This window comes from Alligator sinensis, unplaced genomic scaffold, assembly GCF_000455745.1.
Source record: "Alligator sinensis unplaced genomic scaffold, ASM45574v1 scaffold1651_1, whole genome shotgun sequence".
In the NCBI taxonomy this organism is placed as follows: Eukaryota; Metazoa; Chordata; order Crocodylia; family Alligatoridae; genus Alligator; species Alligator sinensis.
In genome coordinates, this window is record NW_005843334.1 from 56,419 (window position 1) to 74,495 (window position 18,077).

General features: G+C 47.9%; 1 long non-coding RNA gene across 1 annotated transcript; it reads left to right on the plus strand.

Annotated features, from left to right (window-relative positions):
• The first annotated feature begins 9,153 nt into the window (after positions 1–9,153).
• On the plus strand, positions 9,154–16,177 carry LOC112548629. Its single transcript, XR_003092288.1, has 3 exons — positions 9,154–9,449; positions 13,848–13,925; positions 16,015–16,177. It is a non-coding gene; the product is annotated as an uncharacterized LOC112548629 (long non-coding RNA).
• The last annotated feature ends 1,900 nt before the right edge of the window (positions 16,178–18,077 follow it).

Sequence of the window (18,077 nt, forward strand, 5' to 3'; positions counted from 1 at the left end):
CAGGCATTTTGTAACCTGGTCATAAAAAGAGACTAGATTAGTCAGGCATGATCTACCTGCTACGAACCCGTGCTGGTTTCCCCTCAGCATAATTTGTCCTGCCAGGCTCTCGCAAATGTGAGCCTTGATAATTTTTTCGAAGACTTTGCCAAGGATGGAGGTGAGACTGACTGGCCTATAGTTGCCTGGGTCCTCCTTCCTCCCCTTCTTGAAAATGGGGACCACATCGGCCCTTTTCCAGTGCTCCGGGACCTGGCCCATGCACCACAAGTGTTCAAATATTACCGTCAGTGGCTGTGCAATAATGTCAGCCAGCACCTTCAGTACCCCCGGATGGAGCTCATCCGGGCCTGCCGACTTAAAGGCATCCAGTTCCTCCAAGTGACTCCGCACCATCTCAGGGTCTACGCATGGCAGTCTGGTGCCTTGCTGCTGCCTCTCTACAATCCCAGTGAGAGCCTTGTCCTGCCCCTCACTTAGGAACACTGAGGCAAAGAACTCGTTGAGGAGTTCAGCCTTGTCCCCCTGTCCGTCACCAATTGCTTCTGCCCGTGTCATAGGGGTCCCATTCTACCCTGGGCCTTCCTTTTACTCCCTATATATCTAAAAAACAATTTTTTGTTATCCTTTACTTGGGATGACATCCTCAGCTCCATGGTAGCTTTGGCCCATCTAACTGCCTCCCTACAAGTGCGAGCAGAGGAGGTATATTCCTCTTTGGTAATCTCTCCCCGTTTCCACTTTTTATATGCTCCCCTTTTAGTCCACAGGCTGCCCTGGATTTCTCTGGTCAGCCAAGGAAGCCTCCTGGACCCTTTCCCACTTTTTCCTCGCATCGGGATCATCTCCCTTTGTGCCCGAAGGATCATTTCATTAAGGCACAGCAACCCTTCCTGGGCTCCCATCTCTTCAAAACTCCTACTCTGCAGTGCATCCTTGACTAATCTCCTGAGTTCATTGAAATCAGCTTTCCTAAAGTCTAGCACTTTCACCCTACTAGTTACGTTACCCACTCGACGTCTTATGGTGAATTCTATTATTTGGTGATCACTGTCCCCCAGGTGACTACCAATCTGTAAGTCCCCTACCATATCATCCCCCATTTCCAATACCAGGTCCAGTAAGGCATTCCCCCTAGTGGGACCATTTACCTCCTGCGTCAGGTATTAAAAGGTGTTTGTTACAGAATTTTACAGTTCAGGGCATGGACAAAAGAAACATCTACCTTGTTATCCCTTGGGGAGCTCTGGTGAATAGCTGTTCTCCCAAGTCCTGATGTACTCCTATTATATAATTGTAAGCTGCTACCAAGTCCCCCTGAGCCTTCTCTTTTCCAGACTGAAGTTCCAAGTCCCTCAGCCTCTCCTTGTATGGATCACCCTCCAGGCCTTGGATCATATGAGTCACTCACCTCTGGACTCTCTCAAGCTTCTCCACATCCCTCCTGAAGTAGGGGGGCCCAAAACTGGATACAGTACTCCAGCTGCGGGCTCACCAAGGCCGAGTAAAGTGGGAGGATGACATCCCTGGTTTTGCTTGCAATGCATTGGTAGATGCACGCCAGAGTTTATTTTGCTTTGCCAGCCACATCATTGCATTGGTGACTCATATTAATCTTGTGGTCAATCAGGACCCCCAAGTCTCTTTCAGTCATGGCGCTAGTGAGCGTAGCACTGCTGAGCTTGTAAGTATGTTGAGGGTGCTTCCTACTGAGGTGCAGCACCTTACACTTCTCAACATTGAAGGCCATCCAGTTTTGGTCTGCCCACCTAGAAAACATGTCCAAGTCAGCCTGTATCCCCAGCCTGTCCTGCGGTGTGACTGCTCTCACCCATAAATTGGTGTCATCCATGAACTTTGCGAGTTTGCATCTGACTCATGACTCCAGATCATTAATGAAGATGTTAAAGAGTACCAGCCCAAGTACTGAGCCCTGAGGGACTCCACTGGTCACCCTGCACCACGTTTATTTGCTCCAGTTAACTAGTACTCTTTGGTTTTGACTCCGTAGCTGGTTATCTAGCCATTGAACCATAAGATGATCAAGGCCACAATTCCCTAGCTTAGCCATGAGGACATTGTGGGGAAGTATGTCAAAGGTTTTCTTGAAATCCAGATATGTGACATCTACACCATCTCCCTTGTCCCGGGCTCATGTCACCTGGTCACAGAAGGAGATGAGGTTGGTCAGGCAAGACCTGCCAGTCACAAAGCTGTGTTGGCTGGCCTTCAGAAACTTGCCTTCTGTTACTCTGGTGTTGATGGATCCCTTGGCAATTTTCTCCAGGATTTTGCAGGGATGGATGTCAGTCTGATTGGTCTATAATTCCCCAGGTCATTCCTTCTCCCTTTGTTGAAGATAGGGACCACTTTGGCTCTTTCCCAGTCTTCCAGGACCTCTCCCAAGCGCCATGGGTTTTTGAATATCTTTGCCAAGGGGGATGTAATGATGTCTGCCAGCTCCTTCAAGACTCTTGGGTGCATTCTGTCTGGGCCAGCTGACTTGTGAATGCCCCTCATCTGATACACATCAATGTTGGGCCCGCCACCCACTCCCAGGCTGGTTTGTGTCCTTTCTGATAGTGTGATCCCCTTGGGAGTGTGAAAAACCAATGTGAAAAGGTCATTTAGGAGATTGGCCTTTTCTTGGGCATCGGATGTCAGCCGCCCAGTTTGACCTTGCAGGGGTCCAATGCTATCTTTATTCGTTTTCCAACTTCACACATATCTGAAGAAGGACTTTTTGTTGTCCTTGATCCCTGTAGTTAGCCTGAGTTCAGTTTGTGCCTTGGCTTTTCTGAACCTCTCCCTATAGGTGTGGGTGAGTGCTGAGTAGTCCTCTTTGGTGATGCCTCCCATTTTCCAACTGGAGTAGGCTTCTCTTTTGAGCTTAATGAGATCCAAATTACACTTTGCATCTTAATTACAGTTAATCTTAATTATAGTTCAAGAATATATTTGACTAGGAAAGGAAAAAATGCTAAATCAACCCCTGTGCTTTTAAAGACAAAGAAAATACAGAACCTGGATATTAAAAGTGAAATTACTCTCTGCTGTGGTTATAGTGGAGTGAGTAGTGCTATAGGATTTTAGCATGAAAAAGTTTAGGCAAATTTTCTTAGAACAAGCTGTCTTCATCCTCCATGTGAGTCCAAAGGGCATGATACAGTTATTAATCTTTCTCATGTTGCAGCCAGTTGGGTTAAAAAAAGAAAGCCAGAGTTGCTTGTGCACTCCGAAGAAGATATGTGCTCAGTGAACAGTGTGATCTCTTGGTGTAAGGGAGGAGGGCTGTCTTCAGGAGTGTTTTTCTCTTTGACTTAGGAAACATTCAGCTTTTGAACATATTTGCTGGGGTCTCTAATATGAAGTGAAGGGCAAGGGCCTTGTTACACATTGCACTTTATGCTGCTCAAATGTTGATTGGTGCTAGTGTTTTCTCAAGGTTGGAGCATTGGCACCTTTTAGGGCCTTGTTATGTGTTTATTTTGGGTGGCTCCTGGAGCTCCTAACCCCTAGATTGTCTTCACATTAACACCTTTAAGTGGCTTAAAATACTTATTATGTGACTTAAATCTATGGCACTCCAGGGCAGGCTTATCTCTTGATGCACATAAACCAGCTCCTGTTCCATTAAGGTGTGGCCCCTCCACACAGGTGCGCTGCTCAAATTGAAAGTGTAACTGCAAGCGAGCACTAAGCCGATCATAGTTTCATCGTTTAATAGTAGCTAGGGTTAGGAGGGCCCTGAACAGATCATCTAGCCTGCCCCCCTGCCACAGGCAGGAATGAATGCTGGGTTCACAAGAGCCCAGACAGGTGATCATCCAACCTCCTCTTGAATTTGCCCAAGGGAGGGGCGAGGACCACTTCCCTGGGAAGTTGGTTCCAGATTTTGGCCACCCTAACTGTAAAATATTGCCTTCTGATCTCTAACCTAAACCTATTCTCCATCAGCTTATGACCATTGTTCCTCGTGACCCCAGGCGGTGCTGGGGAGAAAAGGGCTCTGCCTATTTGCTGTTGATCTCCCCGATGAGTTTGTAGGCAGCCACCGGGTCCCCCCTCCACCTCCTCTTGCTGAGGGTGAACAGGTTCAGGTCCCTCAGTCTCTCCTCATAGGGCCTGTCCTGCTGTTCTCTCACCAAGCGGGTGGCCCTCCTCTGAACCCTCTCCAGGCTGGCTACATTCCTCTTGAAGTGCAGTGCCCAGTACTGGACGCAGTACTCCAACTGCGACCTGACCAAAGTCGCATAGAGGGGGAGTATCACCTCTCTGGACCGGCTTGAGATGCATCTTTGTATGCATGACAAGGTATGGCTGGCCTTGCTGGCTGCGGTCTGGCATTGGCGGCTCACATTCATCTTGGAGATCAACACTTGTGCAGATCACAGTGTAACATGTAACAAGGCCCTGAGCCTAAAAACTCTCTCTGACTGTCCCTTGCCTGCACAGCTGTGACTCGGCACTAGACAGCTGGTGAGCAGGGGCCTGACTAGAAGCTACAGTGGTGAGTTGCCACTGCAGAGCTGGTGGGCCAGGACAAGTTTCTATCCCTGCTCTAGGTTGGGGTGTGTGAGAGATGGAGTGGGGGTAGGAACATGAACTTTGGAAGCAGAGAGTTGATGGGATGGTGTGCGTAATACTATGGGAGCGGGAAAGGAAATGGGGGTGGGGGAAGGGTGGTGAAATGAAAAAAGTCAGCCACTGAAAAATAAAATAAATAGTAGTACAAAAATAAATACAAAACTGAAGAGAAAATAAAGTAAAGAAGGTCCCATGTTTTAATAAACTGGGATTGTGGGGTGGGGTAGCTTCTCGTGTTTCCCAAGGTGCCGAGGATGTGGTAGTAGTGAGGGAAGGCACATTTGGGATTGCTTTTGGCCCTACCCTGGAAGGGAAGCCCCAGCTCATAGGGACTCAATCTGGCTTCCTACCTTGTTCCCCCCATACCCTGACAGACTCCACTCTTGGCTAGCTGGCATGTGCTGTGCAGACTGCTTGCATGGGGTTGCAACCCTGGAGGTGGGAAGGTCACACCTTTGGGAGCAGGAGGGGGAGCTGACTTGGTGCCAATACAGCCCCTTGGTAGTAGAGTTCAGGGGATACAATGTTTGTACACACAGAAGAAGAGGGTGGAGAAGGGGACATTGCATCCTGGGATGCTGGTGGACTGCAACTTGGGCACCTCATCTGTGGGGAGTGGCCACACATAATGGAACACGAGCTGGGTATTATGAATTGGAGATAAACCTGTCCTCAAGTGGTGTAACCTTCAGCTGCCTAAAGCATGCTTAAAAATAATTTCAGTTGTTAGTATATGGACACTCCAGGAGTTAAGAGCTCCAGGAGCCATCTAAAATTAATGTGCAACAGGGCCCCAAGAGCACTCTTTCTACAGCATAAGCACTCTTTTATTCCCTCCCTTTTATTTATCTAGTTCAATACTGAGTCAAAGTCCATGGAAGTCAGGGCAGTCTGTGGACTCGCAGGTAATGAGCTATAAATGCTATTTACTGCACTTCTATCAATAAGACTCTGGAAGCCTCAACTCCCCTGACTTGTACACGTACCTGTTTATCCTGCATAGTGGGTGTTACCTGAACATGTTCGTGTGATTGAATACAACGCTAAGCTTTTATTCCATGCACTGGAGCTGGCACTGATGGTTTCTGTGTTTAGGATTTTGGTGTAATGTTTGGTTTTGCTGCTTCTACTTCATCTACCCTAAAGCTTCCTGTTCTTGTTTTTGATCTAATAAATGTGACCAGGATCTGAAAAGAATTGGAGGGCTTGGGTTCTGTTCTGCGACTTGGTGAAGTTTAACATTAGCAAGTGTTTAAAATGAAGTGTTTTGGTCATCAAAACAATTTCTTGCATTACAGAGTAAGGTAAACATTCCTATGCTGCTGACATCTAAAAGGAGAAAGGCTTTGCCAGACAAACTTGATTTTCTAGAAAGAATAGGAAATACTAAAGCTGCTGTTTCAAAGAACTTGACCCTGGCAGGCCACTGATTCAGGCCTGTTTATTTTTGGCAGCTGCTTTCCCGAGACATTTGAAAACTGTGCAGTTTCATATTATTTTAAGTAAATAAGTGAGGTTTGGGCATGAGAAGACATGGCCCCAACCATCAAAGTGATACCTGCTGATAACTGCTGTAAAGGTCCCATTTGCCACTCTCCAATTCACAACATATTTCTCTATGCACAGTGCTGCCATCTATCACACACTGCCTCCTGGTTTAAGTAGGGGATTGAACTAAATGATCTCTCGAGGTCCTTCTGGCCTTTTCTTTCTGTGACTCTGTATGAGCTTATCATTTCAGGAGGCCTGGTCTTTTACTGGCATGAAGCTGAGGAAAAATGTGTTGCTATGTCTATTCTTCAAACAGGCTTATTTGCTATGGTGAACTTTTCGTCTTCGTGAACAGGCCTTGGCTTTCACTGCATGTGCACATTGCCCTTTTGCAGGATGATCCAGTAATATCTCGATATTATTGCATTCAAAGGTTTCAAAGATGATATCTAGCATGTATGTCCAAGTTTGGCAAGCGTTGAACAATGCGATCACGTTGTGAATTGGAAGTTTTCCTTAATCTGTCTCCAGAAAGCTGCAGCAATGTCTCACTTATATACACGATAGTGAACCGCTTTTGGAACAACACCTGATTGCAATTTACTTTAGTAGAAGGAAGAGGTTTTGATTCATTCCTTTCTTTAGTGGTTTGCCCAGTTGCATTTATAGCCACATTTTTCCTCCTGACAAGTTTTGCCATTTACTTATATAAACTGGGTAAGATTCCCAAGATCTTTAGGGTAAGATTCTCTAAAGTGACTAGCAATTTTGCAAGCCCACCTGAAGCTCCTTTTAAAAGTGTAAAAAACCCCCCATTTCTGGAAATTAGACCTCTTTAGGACATCTCCTTGTAGGTACCCAAGAACTAAAGTACTACCAATGTTTACTTGTTTTGGAAAATGTTGATGTGGGAATGTAAAAACCTGAATATTACAAACTCCCATGGAGTAGAAAGATTTCCCCTGTCCTCCGCATGATGAGTGTAAGAGCAGCATTTGTAGACAGTGGTTAGATGAGTACTTTACCAAGAGCACTCCCTGCTCTTCTCTAAGCTTTTTCACCATTTGTCTTTGGCTTGTCAAACCACCTTCTTTGCCTTTTCATTTGTATAATGTGCATTCATTTTTAGAGGTAATGGTGCTTTTTCACCTCTACTTATAATGCTATGTAGAGCCTTTATTTTACATTCACCTTCCAAATCTCCTCTCCTAATTAGCTGGGCACTTGATTTGGGGTGGGTGAACAATCTGGGTTCCACTGCTGGCATTTTGAAGTCTCTGTACAATCCTGGGTTCCTCTGCTCTCATTCTGAAGTCCCTCTGGACTTCAGGCAGCCACAGCTAGCAAGCCACAATCTTGGAAAGGAATCTGTGTATGCATAGGTAAGCATTCGTCTGAGCCCCATCCATGTCTTTGCTGATGCAGGGCCTGGCATTATCAGTGCCTACAGTGATTTGTGTCATCAAAATTGCAGTTGCTATAGGTATTAGTATTAAATGGACACTGGGCATGTCTACATGAAATGCTAACTGTGCAGTAGCCTGATAATACTGCGCAGTAGCACATCACAGCTAGAGTGGCCATCATAGAGGACATTCCAGTTTTCTGTTGCTCTGTCCTCTATTGATACAAAACCAAATGCCTTTATGTCCTGTATTTTTCTCTTCTAGAGAATAATAGAGGACATAAAGGCATCTGGTTTTGTATCAATAGAGGACAACCGGACTGTCCTCTATGATGGCCACCCTTATCACAGCACAAACAGTGCTAATATGCTACTGCACTGTATTATTAGGCCACTGTGCAGTGGCTTCATTAAAAAGGCACCGCTGCACATTTAATGAATGGGTAGACATGCCCACTAAGTTTAAACCTAGATCATCATTGTAAGACTTGTGTAGCAAGGTGCATGGGAACAGTTTTTATTTAGCACTAAGCATTTGTTATTTGCTGTCTGTCTTTTCAGACACTGGACAGACTTGATAATCATTCATCCATAAACGCAGAGGATTATGATGAGATTAATGGTGAAATTGGACTTCCTGTGATGCCCAGGGAATGCTCATTTTGAAATTTGGGCAACTGACCGCTGCTCAGGGAGGAAGGAGATAGGCCCTAAAGATTGTGTTCAGAGGAGGAGACATTTCTGAAACAGAAGCCAAAGCAGCAGGAGCCTTGATGCATCCAGACCACAGCTGGCCAGCTCCCAATGGGAGGGGAGGTGTCCCAGAGGCAGAGGCTATGTTGTAGACTTGGGCAGGACACTGGTGCTTCTGTAATAGAGGAAGACAAAAGCCTGGGATCCAGGTGAGAGACTTCTGACCCTGACTTGTTGCGGGATGCCAGGCTTACAGTAAGCAGTGGTAGCTGCACATCTCCAGCTGCCTATTCCTTTGCAGCCAGCTCACCCTAGGTAGGGATCTCCTGGCTGACAGTGGGTGCAACTCCTTTACCTGGATGAGACTCTCCCCTGTCTGGGCACCAGGGTTTTGCCATTGCCTGGCCTCTCTAGCTGCAGTTTTCTTCTTAAACTAACAGAAGCCCCCAGCTCTGTTATAGTTAGCACTGCAGTAAGAGGGCAGAAAGGCGCAAATGCTCATGCATGGGACTGTACACTCAATCCACTGTGCTAAAGTGGAGAGTAATCTGGGAAAGGTAATGTATCAAGGGTTTTGGTTTTTTTGAAAAATGGGATTAGCAAATTGTTCCCCAAAACTTGGTTTAATCTGTTATGGCTGGATTTCATGGGCTTGCTCACCTTGAGTAAAACATGGACTGTCATTGCCTGTCTCAGTGTAATCATCATGAGTAAAGAGCAAAAATAATATTGTCCTGATCATACAAGAGGCTGGCTGCAGTCAAATGTGTCTGACTGAGAATATACCAGCGATGCATCCTGATGGTCAAGTTGTTGAGAGACACTTGATTCACCTGCTTGTGAGTGGGGTGGATGAGAAGGAATTATTTTACTTCTAGGTGACACTTCATTCCCTCTATAAAAGGCACAATATTTTATACTGTATTACATACTCACTTTGGATGTTCCATTGCATTTTAGTTTTGTTTGCTGATGGAAATGATGGAAAACTGAAGCAGCCAAATAAGCGACTTGCTCTTGCATGCCCTCGACGATCTCACCCAGGAAAACTTCAAAAGGTTTAAAGACAAATCATTACACATTGACTTTAAAGGGAAAGATAAAAGGAAAGATAAAATTCCCTGAGGGCATCTGGAAAACGCTGACAGGATAGATACTACGAACCTCCTTATACAATTCTATGCTGGAGATGATGCAGTTGATGTGAGTATAGAAGACTTCATTCTGATCAATCTCAGAGATGCTGCTGCCAAACTAAGAGAAGGGAAGGAAGGTAAGAAGCATATTGTATTGAACATCCATGATTCTTTCACCAGGACTCTGTTCACTCGCTTATCAGAAGACAAACAATAATCAGTGATGTCAGTCGTGTTTGGCTTCTGGGTGTGTCAGAGGGGATTTTATTCCCCTAACTGATACTTGGTAATGGATACAGCTAGTTTATGCAGTACATTCTTGCTCAACTATACATTAGTTGATGTAAATGTCCATTCCTGTATAATACACATTGCCTATTACTATTATGATAATACAATTAATATATTAACTAGTTTGTTGGGACTTAAGGTCGTTATCCCACTCTCAATCCTATTTACTGTTTCTTGAACACACCCCACACAAAAGTTTCTCTTTGGCTGCACTCAGACAGGATCTCCCTCTGTTCCGCTGAGGTTGGAGCCACTTCATTTTGCAAAGTGCACGAGTCACGAACAGAAGCGGGCAGAGGTTGGCCTCAAGCACAGATCTTCCTCACACTCCCCAAACTGAAAACTCTTCTGATGACAGCTGACAGCAGTGTCCTTTGCACTGGGCTGGATAGGAATTAGTATTCGCATGTCACAAGCCTTTTTTCCTCTCAGGAATGATGCCAAACACATTTAAATGGGACAGACCCATCTTCTGTCAGTCCCTTCCTTCTCTTGGCATGTCCTTATGGCAGAGGCTCAGTGCGCTCCCCTGGGGGATGGTTGCTCTGAATTTGCTAGAACAGGAACTTCATTCTGTCTCCCAGGTCATAGGGGAGCACCCGAAACATGGGCTACTGGCCTTTCCGGAGTGTCTTCGTCTTTCTGGCTTTAACCAAACTCTATTTCCTGGTTGTAACCAAAGACTGCTTCCTGGACCTGAGAAATCTTCCCTCAGAAAATAGGCACACGAATCCATGTAGAAAGTTTCAGACTGGTAAATTAACATTCTCCAACAAGTAGCCGTTTTCAATCATTCCCAGCCTGCTCTCCTCTTCAGTGATTGCCTCTTTAATCCCAAAATACAAGTCAGTCCCTAGGTGGCTTTACACATAACATAAATGCACCCCTGCTCCCTGCTCCCCTGCCGGAGGGGGATCCTTGGCTGTCAAGACTACTGGTCAGGGACCCAGGTCCACAGCCCACTGCCCCTGGCAGGAGGTGGCAGGTGCTGCAGTGGAGCAGAGCCTGGATCCCCCCTGCTGCCTGCCTGCTGTGGGCTCAGGGGGATGCTGGGCCAGCTCCTCGCTTCAGCGTGCACTTCCCAGGAGGACAGAGGGACTCGTGCCCCCCAGATCTGTGCATGGGGTGGGGGCAGACTGTGAACATGGTCTCCTGCCCAGTTGCCCTCCCCCGGCGCTTCTGCAACCCAGCAGGCACAACCTGGTGTTGCAGGGAACAGTGGAGCCAGATGAAGAAACTGCTTGCTGCTGCGAGCTCTGCACTGCCCGGGCAATGTCCCTCCTGTGCGTACGGCTGCAATGAGGGCAGTGTCGCGGGGTTGTGCCGCTTGAAGCTGCCATGCACAAAGGGAATGTGTCGTCCAGGCAGTGCAGAGCTTGCAGTGGCAAGCAACTTTCCTGTGCAGCTGTGCTCTGCTGTGCTGTGCTAGGTCATGCCTGTCAGCTCCAGGGGAGGGCAGCCCGGTGGGAGCCTTCGGCTGCAGCAGGCAGCCTGTGCCCATCACCACCCCAGCCCCATGCACAGATCTGAGGGGCACAGGCTCCCTCTTCCCACCAGGGACTTCAAGCTGCAGTGGTGAACTGGCCCTGCCCACCCCCTGCGCCACAGACTAGCTGGCCGTGGCCCTGTCCCACTCCCCCCTGGTGTCTGCAGCTGCTCATTGTGGCCTCAAGCCCCATGCACTGCTCGGTTCGGCAGCAGCCCCAGCCCCAGCCCTGCCCAGCTCCCTCCCTCCCTCCCTATGTGGGCCTCAATTTCCTCCCCACCCCACTGCACTTACCTGCAGAAACTGTAAGTCTGCCAGCAGGAACTCTGACTGCAAAATCCATGGGTTTCTTCCTCTAAAATGAGAAATCCACGTTTTACTCTGTTTTTTCATGAGAAACAGAAAACCTGGATCCCTGATAATAAGTAATGTCAGTCATATTTGCCTTTTGGCTGGGTGTACCATTCTTGATCACTTTTGGAATACTTTCTGTAGAAGCTCATGTCTGTATAATGTGGATTGTCTAATAATATCTAGTGGTATATTAGTAGGGGACAGGCCCCTTTCTCCCCACCCTATTTGCTTTCTCTTGAATATATCCTGCCCAAGAAGTTCCCCTGTGCCTGCCCTCAAAATGGCTCTCCATGTGCTCCCCTGAGGTTGGAGCTGACTTACTGTAAACTGCAAATGAATCATGAACAGACCCAGGCAGAGACAGGCCCCAGGCACAGAAATTTCTTAACTGCATGCTCCACAATGAATCACAGCCAGGGACAGCTGGCAGCAGCACTGTTTTCACACACCAAATACCTTGTTACATATCAAGACAGTGCCAAACCCTTTGAAATGGGAAACCCCTAGCCCACTGCCAAACCCTTTCAAATGGGATACCCCTAGCCCAGGGGTTGTCAGCTGTGGGTACGCATACCCCCAGGGGCAGTTAGACAGGTCATAGTGGGTACATGTGGTTGGGAGGGAAGGAACAGTGTGTTCCCCAGGGCGCAGTGGCAACATCTCCCCTGGCCCATTCACCTCTTCTCCAGGGGAGGGGGAGAGGGAGGTGAACGCTGGGCAGGGCCAGCCCCATGCAGCATACCACAGCACCTCCCCACCCCAACCTGTCTGAATGATGGGGGGTGGAGAGGCATGTTTCCTGCCCGTCCCTGGTGACATGTTATTGGCTGGGCGCAAGGCCGCATGCGAGCCCCCACTCATTCAGCCCCCTTTCTCAGCACCAGCACTATGTGTTCCCCTGGGAGGACATAGGAGTTGCGTGATCCTGGATCAGCACATGGGGCAGGGTGGGCTGCAGGCTGCTGCAGGTTGGGGCCAGGGCAGAGCTGGGCTGTTTCCGGTGCAAGTGTTGAGCCAGGCTGTGCTGGGAAGGGATTACGGGGGCTATGGTGAATTTTGGGGTGGCTGCAGCCCCTCCTGTAGCCCCCTCCCAGCGCCTTTGCCGCCTGCCCAAAGCGCAGCCTGCCCCCATCCCCCACCAGGAAAAGCCCTCCCCCACAGTGCAGGGGGGAAAGGGGCAGGGACAGGGGCAAATCTGCCGCTGATCCACTCCCTCCTGCACCGTGGGTGTTGTCCCACGACCTAGCCCAACCAGGCCCCATTCTCGGTGAATGAGGCAAAAGCCAGGCCAAGTCGTGGGACAGTCGGAGCCCAGCGGCTCATTCAGGGGTGCAGGCAGGGGTAATGTCAGTCATATTTGGTTCTTGGCTGAGTGTACCATTCTTGATCACTTTTGGAATAATTTCTGTAAAAGCCCATGTCTATATAATGTGGATTGCCTAATTCTAATGTCATAAAAGCCCAAGTCTGTCTGTCTGTCTGTAATGCTTTATTCACGCTCTGATTGGCTGATAAACAGCCAATCAGAGCACGAAGAAGCATTCTGACAGGTGGCAGCCCATCACCATGATGATGAGGACACAGGGGACGGAACTGGGGGTGGGGGAGAGGGCCGAGGCCAGCGCCTTGTTCCCTGGAGGCAGCGACAACAAAGTGGGTGGAAGTGGGGGGTGAGGCCTGAGAGTGGGCCTGAGCAGGGGAACAGCAGTGGCAGGAGGAGGGGAGGAGTGGGGCCAAGGACCCTGACCCAAAGAAGGTGTGAAAAGAGCTGGAGCGCTGAAACTAGGTCCAGCACAGTGGGCCTGGGCTAGGAGGCCCAGTGAGTGGAAAGGTGTGGAGACCACAAGGCCAAGGCTGCAGGAAGGTTGAGTGATTAGACGACAACATCTGTGAGGCATGACTGTGGCTACAGGGAAGGTCAGAGGCCACAGATTTTTATTTTAAGACTCTTAGTATGCTTGGGCATAGCTTGTTAGTGGATGAGGGTGCTTTCTGGCACCCCCGGGCAGCCTCCCTTTTCCAAGTTAAAGAATTGCATCAAGGTGGGAAGAAGGGGAGGGTATCCGGTAATCCAGGGGGAAGCAGGACCTGTGTGGCCACCAGGGGGAGTCACAGCCACCCCTTGAGCCTGGAGCTTGCTACACAGTGTCCCCATCTAAAACGAATGTGCTATTTGCTTCTGGATCCTCCAGTACATCTGGCATTGAACATTGTTTTGTTTTGGAAGATTTGCATTGAACTAAAGCTGTTCTATAAGGCTAAGGTAATGTATGATCGCATCTTATAAAAGGGCATTAATTGTTGAAAAAATATAATTAAAAGTAATCCATGGAGATTAACAAGCATGTTTGATGTGTGTGTATGTGTGTGGTGCATATGTGTTTTGTTTTCTTTTGTATTTCAGGGAAGAACCAAAGCATTCGCCTATTTACCCGCTCTGTCAAGCATTGAAGGATTCAAACTGTAAACCAAAGAAGTTACAGTATGTAATTTCTTTCCTTTTAAAATATCTTCTTACTACTGCTGTTGTTCTAGATATTCTATAGCTGGACCCAGTACTGTTGTGACCTTACTTGAGCTGAATGAAAGGATTATTTTATTATACATCTAGCATGCCATGCTCCTGTTATTACATATCAGGGTGATGTTGGTGCCCCACCCCTTCCCTTTTTATGTAATAGTTTTATATTTCTTTCATTTATGTTCAGACTCTACTACACTTGTCCTTTTAATAAGGACAAGTGCAAAATCCTGCACTTAGGAAGGAACAATCCCATGCACCAGAACCGGCTGGGAACCAACTGGCTAAGCCACAGCTCTGTAGAAAAGCACCTGGGGCTAACAGTGGGCAATAAGATGAATATGAGCTAACAGTGTGCCCTTGTTGTGCAGAAAGCTAATGGCATACTGGGCTGCATTAGCAGGAGAGTTCTCAGGAGATTGAGGGAAAGTATTATTCCCCTGTATTTGGTATGGGTGACCACATCTGGAGTATTGGACCCAGCTTTGGGCTCCCCATTACAGAAAGGATGTTGACTAGGGTTTCCCTCACTGTGTCCTCTTTTTGGGTCCTCACATCTCCATCCGGGCACCTTTTAAAAATATCAGTAAATGCCCAGGAATTTGCTGCGCCTCTCCTTTCTGGGTACGTCCCAGCTTGCCCCAACAAGGAGTTGCTTGGGGCAGGGTGATTGGAGGCCAGGACATCCAGTGGATCTGTGCATGGGTGGGCAGCTGCAGACAGGCAAGTGTGTGTGTGCACCCGCCCATTTGCGGGGGTGGGCATGTGTTCATGTTGGGGTGTGTTTGGGGACTCCTGAAGTTTAGAATATGGTATGAGATGGGAATAATTCTGGAATAGTTTAGTAAGGTGAAATCTAGCAAACATGTAGAAGGGTGGACTGAATGACCATCGCAGCCTTTTTCTACTCTGATTTTTATGAAATGTTTGAGACTTCCCATCTTTTCTGGCAAAGTGATCCCAATATCATCACATCTGAGGTTTGGGGGGTGAAATATCTACAAGCTGCAAAATCTTATTGCACTTCAGTGGGTAAAGAACTGTCATACTCCATTTTTTCTAGTGGACTTCTCTGGGGAAGGAAAAGTATCAATATGTAACAGCTATGGTTGGGAATTGTCTTGGAGGTACAAAGCTAACCTGTTCCAGGGTTACCTACTCAGCTGGTGGCTGTCAGCTCTCTCAGCAGTGCTTCTTTTTACTCTTCTGTTTTTTCCTTTATTCCCAGTAAAATTATGTCTGTAATCCCACCAGAGTCTCTAGACAAGCCCCTGCCAACAGGCTCCCAATTTGGCCCCTGTCAAGGGCTCTTCTTTTCCCCAAGTTTGGGCATCTTTCTTGCTTGGGGCCTCTTCCCCTTTCTATCTCTCTCCCACTCTAATCCCTGGTCTCAGTGGAAAAGTGGGTATGATGCTGCCCGTGCTGGGCTTGGCACCTGCTTCCCTGCTGACACTCAGGGCTGAGAGGTGCTGGGAGGGGCAGAGCCAGGAGATGGCTACATCCTGTAGGGAGAAGAAGAGCTAGTGTCGGGGATGTGGAGGAGCAGGGTCTCCAGCTCCCTTCTTGGAGCCTGGTTCTTCTGTTTTGTCAAGTATCTCCTCCAGCAGCCTCCCTGTAGCCACAGGACTTCTCTGATTGGGATCAATCATTTGAGGAGTGACCAGTGCCAAAGCAATCTGCTTGGTCAAGAGCTGATGGGGCAGGATGCAAAGGTCAGATTTTTGCCCATGCTGAGTTGTGGCTGGCCAGTGAATGGGTGTTTACAGACTAAGTTTGACCCTGGCCCTTATTTCTCATAGCTCACCAAGTGGAGCTTGCAGCTGAAAATGGGCCCTTCTCAGTGCTGATCATTCAAAGCTGAAACGCAAGCACTGGAGATAGAGCAGAAAGTTCCTTCAAGACTTGTTCATTGACAACGGAGCGGTCCTTAGCACAGGACCTAGGACGCTAACTGGTCTGGGAAAGGGGCTGTTGGGTGTGGTTACTTAGGATGGCTGTGCTGATTCCAGATTCGGATGTGATCTCTTCTGCCTGTTTCTTTCTCCTGCAGACTGCATTGGTTTGAACTCACAGAAGCTAGTTGGGAGGATCTTGCCACTGTGTTTTCCATCCACTGGAGCCTGATAGATTTGGATCTGTGTGGTACTTTAATGAAAATTCCTGTAATGAGGCAGCTGTGTGAGTGGGTGAAACATCCAAACTGCAAGTTACAAAGACTGAGGCAAGTATCACTTGACTTCTCTGCATTTATCAGGTCCTCTGCATATACAAGGCTTTACAGGTATGTGGTTGATTCCTGATGTCTACATCCAGCATTCACATAGGGGCACTGACAGTTAAATATCTGCCCACCGACTGCATCGGTGTTTCTCCACAGGCATTGTACCTGGCATGTCTTGAAACTGGGTACATGCTAATCCCACAACAGGCTTGTTTTTTGTAGTCGTCAGTCGGGCATTTCAGAAAAGTTGCCAAATGGATTCATTTGAACAATGAAAATATCACCATTTAATGGCTCTTTCTTTTCCCCTTTTTATTCTCACCAAAGGAGAGGATAAAAATGCCTGAACTGTCTTGTGGAAGGAATTGTAAAGTCCCCATCTCATGTTGCAGCAGGTAGAAGCTACAACCCACTGTGATAGAGACATATGCCCAGATGTGGCAAAATGCACCATTTTCCAGGGATTTCTTTTCTCAGGGCAGTCAGAGCTCCATTCATTTTCCTTCCCACTGTTCTGGGAGCCACTACTTGGCTGCAGGCCCCCCCCCGCTGAGGACACCTGCAGTTTTCTGTCTCTTCCTGAGGAGAGAGCCAGAGAAAAGTGATGTCTGTTTGCAGTAGACTAATGGAGATGCAGGAGCTCGTTCCTTTTAGTGATGGTCAGTAGCTGAAGGTTTCTACTCATCCCTGCAGAGGTTCTCATTGTAATGGTGGATCTTCCTCATTATCATTACTGCTCCTTCTCGCCCTCAGGGGGTGGCGGGGAAATGACTATATCACTGATGGTGGCATGGGAGGGAGGCAGCACTGAGACAAGATGCACAGGGATAAGGTGCTCGTTTTCCTGCTGTGCTGCTCTAACAAACTTGCTGTGAGATCTGCCAGCCCATGGAAGAGCTGGCAAGGAGAAATGGTGTAAGTTCCCTGATGTGGCCGCATCCAGACGAGAGCGGTCATGCAGTAAGTGGCAATGCAAACACCTCTGCGGTGCCACATACCACACATTTTAGATGTTCTCTAAGCTGCCTGTGTGTGCTGCTCTGCTCTTTTGTCCTGCAGGTTTGGTTTTGTGTTTGGGGGGGTTGTGTGTTAACCCCTGCATATCCAGGGCCCAAAAAAACATGGAGCAGTTCCATGCATGGGCAGTAGTTGCTGCTCGAGAGTAGAGCTCAGCTGCCTGGCACCATGCTCCAAGTGCCAGCCAGGCTCTGTGCAGCAGAATCCCCACTTCTGCAGCCCCAGGAGGCCCCGAAGACCCCAGGTAAGGCTGCTGGCCCCAGCACAGTGCTGGCCTCAGCCTCCCCTGCTACTCCCAGGGTAACTTTCTGCACACCAAAATGCAGGTGGAAGGGGCATTCTCTGGGGACAAGTAGCAGCACTGCCACTACTTGTGCCCAGGGCCCCAAACATCCAGGCTTGTCTAGATATGTCCCATGGTTCCAAACTAGAAAATATACTGTAAGGGGAAAATCCTCCACTGGAATACTTCATGAGCCTGGCTTCTGACTCCAGTTTCATCTCTGCTAGTCTGCAATGGGTTTTGCTGTACTGTGCTATAGATAGGCTTGGTAGAATTCAATCTCTTTTTTTTTTTTTTTAATCCATAAACTTCAATGAACAATGATGTCAGTTCACTCTCACAGGCTGATGGAAAGCTATTTCTATTGGTAATAATCAACATTTATAGAAAAGGGACTGTAAAAGGGAACTCTTACCCCTGTTAGTGGAGAGAGAGAGGGCAGAGAGATATAAGAGGAAAACCTTGCAGCCTAATGACTCATTTATTAAGCAGTTAGCTGCCCCTTCCTGCCTAATGATGCAGCAATTAAACAATTAGTTGCTCCTTCACACCTGCAGGAAGCAGCTGGAGGGAGATAACAGGCTCTAAAATC